Source organism: Homarus americanus, unplaced genomic scaffold, assembly GCF_018991925.1.
Source record: "Homarus americanus isolate GMGI-L3 unplaced genomic scaffold, GMGI_Hamer_2.0 scaffold1553, whole genome shotgun sequence".
NCBI classification, from domain to species: Eukaryota; Metazoa; Arthropoda; class Malacostraca; order Decapoda; family Nephropidae; genus Homarus; species Homarus americanus.
Window position 1 is genome coordinate 7335 of NW_024737390.1, and position 7110 is coordinate 14444.

Consider the following 7110-nt stretch of genomic DNA (forward strand, 5'->3'; position numbering starts at 1 on the left):
TTGATTGTCTCTAAGTCTTTCTGCCTTTTCGGCCTTCCGCTTGTTCCTGGACTGAACTAGTTGAAAGCCATCTTCTCCGTTGGTGTCAAGGTCAACACCACAGTCGCCTGGCTCACTCAGTGCATCAGGAGAGTTAAAGCGAGCAGCTGGGTCTCCAGTCAACTCAGACATGGTGGAGTTACAGGGCTCGACTTATATGCCTACGTCAGAGGGCCGAGGACTGCTTGGCACTCCTAGGAAGTCAGCGGTGGTTGGGAGGCGTAACCCTCTTAGAGGACAAAGGAGATTGGCATCTACTGTACAGCGTATTTGCGGTGTGAGGGGAGGCCATGAGCGGGCCTCCCGCGGAGGGAGTGTGGTGTCGGGGGGACTAAGGTAACAGGAGTATTCTCAGTTTATAAACACTTTTATTAAACTACACTTGTTCTTAATAGCATGTCTGTTTTTCTGGTTAGATACAGTATCAAAGTCAATTTTAGTTTCAAAAGAACTAACCAGCTTGGCACACTATGAGGAGGGGGGTTTGTGTAAACAAACCCTCACCACATGGCCGAGCGTGACCACAAGGGTATAGGCCTTGCCTCGCGGGCACCTACACCTACACACGACACAGTGCTCAACACACGGTAGTTCACTTGTTATACAGGCAACATATTTGCAGTTGTTGACCTATCCCCACCCTACTGGGTGGTGTTGTGTTATTTCGAAGTCAAGTGTGAAACCGACCCACTGTTGTTCTCAGAGTGGACTGATTAGCACCTCCTTGTCAGGAGATGGCGGTCAGTTCCCAGCGGTGCTTGGGCCGGATTGATAGTCATTACGAAGCACAATGCCAATTGATAGTGTTCTTGCTGGTCTATTAATAGTTATCCCGATAATCGAGGTATCGGAAGGGAACCGTACGCATATCCCTGAAATGTTGGAAACAACATCGGGTGGCTACCCCCACCCGATAGCTGCCTTACGACAAATAATAATCATCATTATATTTTATGAAAGTTCTTCCAGTACTTTATATTACAGATGTCTACGTCGAATTATATTATTTTTTTTGATAAGAACAATTAAAAGAAGTGTTAATACGGATAAATGAACTTTCACAACGCTGTTATGAACTTGAAACATTATTGGAATGTTGACATCACAGCTCCGACTTCGATGACGACTGCTGTCTGTGCTGTGAGCCTCATCTTCAATTAACAATTACTTCTGTTATCATTTAAGGTATGTTTCTAATCTTTATTCATTCATACAATATTTTTGTCGTAGTAGTAATAAAATTTCAATCATCTGAAACACGAAATACACTTATTTTTTCCGGAATGGGGCAAGCCAAGTGAGCTCACTCTATCTTGAGTTAGCAAGGAAAATATCACAGTTTTGGGCCCAGTAATATAGTTTAGTATAAACGTTAATATTTATTTTCAACAAGATATTAGCTATGGGGTACGATCTACAGTGTCTTGTGTGTCAGGCAGAAATATGCCGACATAAGTAAGTAGAAGATTTCATTTTCTTTATTCTTTAACTTAAATATTTACTGTCACTAATAAAATAAAGAATAAGTACAGCTTACTATCAATACAAATAATTTGCTCTAAAATTCTGCAATACTCGGCTACATCACAGTTTTAATAATACACTCAACACTGCACTCTTTGGTTAAAAAAAAATCTATTTACTTTTAATTTTTACAAATGATATTTTCATTCATCTAAGTATAACTACATTTTTTAGCTATATTCTAAACAATATCAGAAAACCACACAGCACAGTAGACAGTTTGGGAGTGACAATTAACTAAACTTGGTTGTCACAAAAAAAGCCCATTCGATGCACAATTGATCAACTTGACGTAGTTTGGCTCCAAGAAGTTTCTATGCAATTTGAAGTGTGTGTACAATGCAAGGCAGGGGCCCCCACTGCACTGACATGAGAGATCAGTTTTAACTTTGCCATCTGTATGATGGTATTCAATCGGCAACACTTACAGATTTCTATAAAAAACATTGGTTAATTGAAAAAATTGTGGATCAGTCATATTTAATATTTTGTAAGGTTAGGTTATGTTAAGTTAGGTGAAGTTTAAATTCGATTAGATTAAGTTAAAGTGAGGTTAGGTTAAGTTAGGTTAAGTTAAGTTAGGTTATTATTTTTTTTAAGTTAAAGATAGGTTAGATCCATATTTTGTGCCAGTTATTCACTGGTAATGTGGGGCAATTTTCAAGGGGGCAGTTGTCCTAGAAACAAATTTTATTAAAAAATTTAAATTAAGAAATTATAAATAAAATGATAATGTTCTGATTTTACAGCATGCAGACCTACAGACAACACCTTGATGACATCGAAGAAATAAGGATGTTTAGTCAAGTTGATGATATGAGGAAGCGACGATTTAATATAAGACGAGATCCTTTTCAGTATTATAATGAAAAGGAATTTATTCAGTGCTACAGAGCATCTAAGGACAGCACCAGGGAGCTGCTTACAAAAATCAGACATCATCTCCCGCATATTCACAACGTCAAGACTTTGTGACAGTCTGCAGGCCGGTAGTTATCGAGGCTTTCTCCTTGGTTATAGTGAATATGCGTTGCGTCCATACTTACTCACTCCAATCCATAATCCAGCTAATGAAAGGCAGAGGAAATATAACAGATCTCATATTAAAACAAGAACTACAATTGAAAGGACATTTGGAGTGTGGAAGAGGAGATTTGCTGTCTTGCAACATGTAAGAGCAAAGCTGTCTACTACCAAAAATATTATAATTGCATGTGCAGTTCAACATAATATTACTTTTGATTTCTGGACTTCCACTGGACATAGAAGACATGCATTAAGAAGTAATACGGCTTTAGTTAGTTAGGTAACTACTATGTTCCATACATTACTTTAAGTGGTGAACGATTCATGTCATTAAATTTTAATAAAACAGTGGTTCTATATTATTTCTTTATTAAAGCCTTTTCATTCATTCTTAAATTATGTTGCCTTAAATTGTCTAATTTTTACTTCATTGAGGTCTTTAATAAGGAAGCTTACCTCAATATGTATGATAATTCACCTGTGAGGTAATATGAAGAAAACCAAAGGAAAGAAATATAGATTTATTTTTTCTAAATGTGCAAAAATTAAGAAAATAAAAATTATTTTTTCTATACAGGACTCTGCATTTCATTAATATCACAGCTTATATTATAGATATACATAAAAAAAATCTGAACTGCCATACTTTGTACAATATTTGCACAAAATAGAAATGCGGAGACAAATTTTCTCTTAAATTAAATTATATATGAATGCATAAAAATTAATAAACTAAAAATCTCCTATATCCATTACTTTGCATATAACAACTTGTATTATAAATCTACCCCCCCCAAAAAAAAGAACTTTAGTCTATAGCACAGTAAAAAGAATTGCAATTATTGAAAATCACAGCATACCTGTATATCATAAAAAAAAAAAAATCTTAGCTGCCATACTTAAGACAGCAATTGTAAACAATGGCAAAATAAAGAAATGTAGATTTATTTCCTTTAAATAAAATTATTTTAAGGTGTAAGACATAAGAAAATAAATTTATAATCTAGATGCCACTTTACGATATATCACAGTACCCCTGTATATAGTAAAATCATAAACATTGCATATGACTGTATGTTATTACTCAACCATCATTCATAAGTTTTAGCCATGGCATCATATGCAGTTGATGCTTTCCTTAAACATGTATCTAACAATTCAAAAGATTTATTAATTTTTTCAAGCGTCTTTTCAATCACTCTAATTACAGTTTCACTTTATCTTTCTTTGAGTGTATGTGCTGATATTATGGCCTTCACTTTCAGTTCCTCCTCATGCTCTCTTTTCATTGTGTACAATTTATATTTGTGGAACTCCCCTTGTCTTTTCTCACAATGACTGGTGAGGCAGGAACAGAGGGTGAAATTAGAAGTCGAAAAACAGAAGTAGATGGTGCAGAAGACACAGTTGATAGCCCTGGTGTTGGAACTGGCAAAACAAGAGAATCATGGGAGTGAGGAAGTTCAGGTACACTTGCAGAAGTCTTCCGCATGACACGAGCACTGGGTGGCGATTTCTTCTGAAGCTAATGATAGTTTTTCTGGAGGACCACCACCCGCTCTCCTATATCTCTGGTTTTAGTTCTGAAAGAAACAGAAGAATATAAATGCTTTATACAGTACTAGGCTACAGTCATATCTGCATTAAAATTTACTATGATATGCTGGTAAAAAGGACTCGTGCTTCTGATAAGTTTTTGGAGGTGACCCTTCAGAAACTGAGCATAAACCTGTTTGAAGCTATCTTGCCAGAATAATTTGGCTTGCTAAGTGTGTATTGCCAGGCAACTAATGGAAAGTACACTAACTCTGCAGAATAATATCTGTTTCATATAGATTTATATGCTGTATAGCTTGGTTCTGGGATAATTGCCCCCCAATGCCAGTGAATAACTGGCACAAAACATGGAAATAACCTAACTTTAACTTAAAATAACCTATCTTTACGCAACTTAACCTATTTTAACCTAACCTATTTTTAACTTAACCTAACTTTATTTTAACCTAACCTAACTTTAACTCACATGACTTCTCACATGACCCGTCACTTAAATACTGTAATCCTACTCAATTTAGTAACCTAATGGCAAAAATCCTTATTTTTAAATACTAAACTTAGAAATAAGCATATACTTACTCCTTTTTATGTTGGAGCTCCTCTTGAGGTGCTTGGCTGTAAGAGGGAGTTGATCTTGGTTGCTGGTGTTTAATGAGGCAGTAATTTCATCCTAGGCCTTTCTTTTGCTGTCATTTATTGTGTTACAGTACTAGTAGACCTGTCCTCGACGACTGGCCTTTGCTCGATAAGGCGCAAAAGTGCTATGTGCAGGGTTACTGACAGGGCTGCAGAACGTTCTCTCCTCTCCATGTTTGATAACATCTGCGCAAACATTGTTGCCAAGTACACAGATGAAAAAATTGTCTGTAATTTGTTTAGAACAGATACTAAAGTTCAATTTGAAAAAAAAGAAGATATTTTTCAATATATTATTGTGCCGGTATAAAATAACAACTAAATATCTCTCTAAACCGTCTTTCTAATTATGTGAAATAATGCATTTGGCAGACGCGCGTGGGAAACGTTTGTGCTGCCATACGAAACGAAGTGTTGTGTTTACACACGCTATATTCCTAGTTAAAGGCTCATGTAAGTGACTAGCAATATGGTACTGAGCGTCGGGTGGTTGCATCCCGACACACGATGCATCGTGATGATGATGGTGATCGTCATTATCGTCGTAATGACTAGGAATACGGCCCTCTGGCAGGGACACTGGCACCCTTAAGAGCCAGGAAAAATTCGATAGCAGACATGATACGATTCTTTAACCAGGAGCTTTATGGTGTTCGGGGATATATTGCGTCTTCGATTATATGTGAAAGGACACGCACAGGGCTTGTTGTTACCCTTGTGTGTGTGTGTGTGTGTGTAAGTTATTGTTATCTGCACCATGTTCATAACCCATGGAGGTTATTCATATCTGTTGTGGTGCAGTGGTGGTATGACTCTCTCTCTCTCTCTCTCTCATAAAATATTCAACAATATTTCTAACTCCATTACAAGGAAGTGACCAATGATATTAAATATTTTGTGAGCGAATAATCATCCTGTACTGTCAAGTTATCACCATCTTGTAAAGTTTATGGAGGAATGTGCAGCAAATATATATTGAGTTGATATTAGTTGTTGATGACACTATAGCGAGTCTTATAGTAATTTCAACTGTGTATTAGACTTTTATAACTATAACACCTACAAGCTTCACATAATCATAACACTTATAAGACTCTAGTACTTAACATCAACACAATATTAACACATCAGGCTTAGCACTATCCTTTGTCTTTCATCATTTAATTCACTGTATATATATATCACAATAGAAAGATTCCTTCCCCGTATATAACCTCTACAACCACAAGACAACCATAACAACACAAACAACACTAAACAACACTAAACAACACAAACAACACTATACAATCACAAAACCTACCACATCAACAACACAATAACACTATATAACCACAACACCAATAACACACCAAAAACAACACCAAACAACCACCACATCAGCAACACAACCACAAAACCACTGCAATAGTCAGAGTTAACAGGACCTCTGGCCCGGTAAGTTAGACTATGGAGTACAGGTTGACAACCCTTTATCCGAAATTCCGAAAACCGAAAACCTCTAAAAACCGAAAGTTTTTTGTGGGGCATTTTTTTTTTTTTTTTCTTACAGGGATTATTAGCCCAGCCAGTCACAGATCACTGACCCACATCGGGGCCTGGGGGGCAAAAATGTAATAGTAATAATAATTATTCATAGTAAATAAAATTTTTAATAATTATACACCAAAATAAAATAATAATGATTACAATAATAATAATAATAATAAAATATAATAATAAAATGTATAATAATAATAATAACAATAATACTGTAATAATAAAATAATAATACAGTAAAGAAATACAAGAATGAAAAAAAGATCAAAAGTGAGAAACATGACCTACCTATGAATTATTATTATTATTATTATTTGTATTATATTTTAGACCCCCAGGCCCCAATGTGGGTCAGTGATCTATGCTCGGGTGGGCTAATACACATAAAAAAAAACTAACCATTCTGTAAACCGAAAAATTCCGAAAACCGAAATGCCTCTGGTCCCAAGGATTTCGGATAAAGGATTGTCAACCTGTATAAACTGTTGTCAAGACTGATTAAGGACACGAACTGGCGGTGAATGTTAAGTATACTGAGCCAAGGTCCTAGTTTAACGATCGTGAACTGTTGTAGTCAGAAAGAGAGAGAGAGAGAGAGAGAGAAACCGGAATAAGAGTATTATATCATGTCCTCTTATTTCTTTGACATTTATTCATTTTGTTTTTGCTTTTACGTTTATTCTCCACTTTTAAGTTATCCGTCCATCATCAGGTTCTTCCATCAATCCACATTCTTCCTTTATTCTTCTACATCAACTCCACATTAATCCCAACGTAACGGTTTTTTTT

General features: G+C 35.9%; 1 long non-coding RNA gene across 1 annotated transcript; it reads right to left on the reverse strand.

Moving 5' to 3' along the window:
- Positions 1 to 3097: 3097 nt before the first annotated feature.
- Positions 3098 to 4960, reverse strand: LOC121873414. The gene is made up of 2 exons (XR_006090230.1): positions 4726 to 4960; positions 3098 to 4172 (listed from the first exon to the last, which is right to left on the reverse strand). It is a non-coding gene; the product is annotated as an uncharacterized LOC121873414 (long non-coding RNA).
- Between the last annotated feature and the right edge of the window lie 2150 nt (positions 4961 to 7110).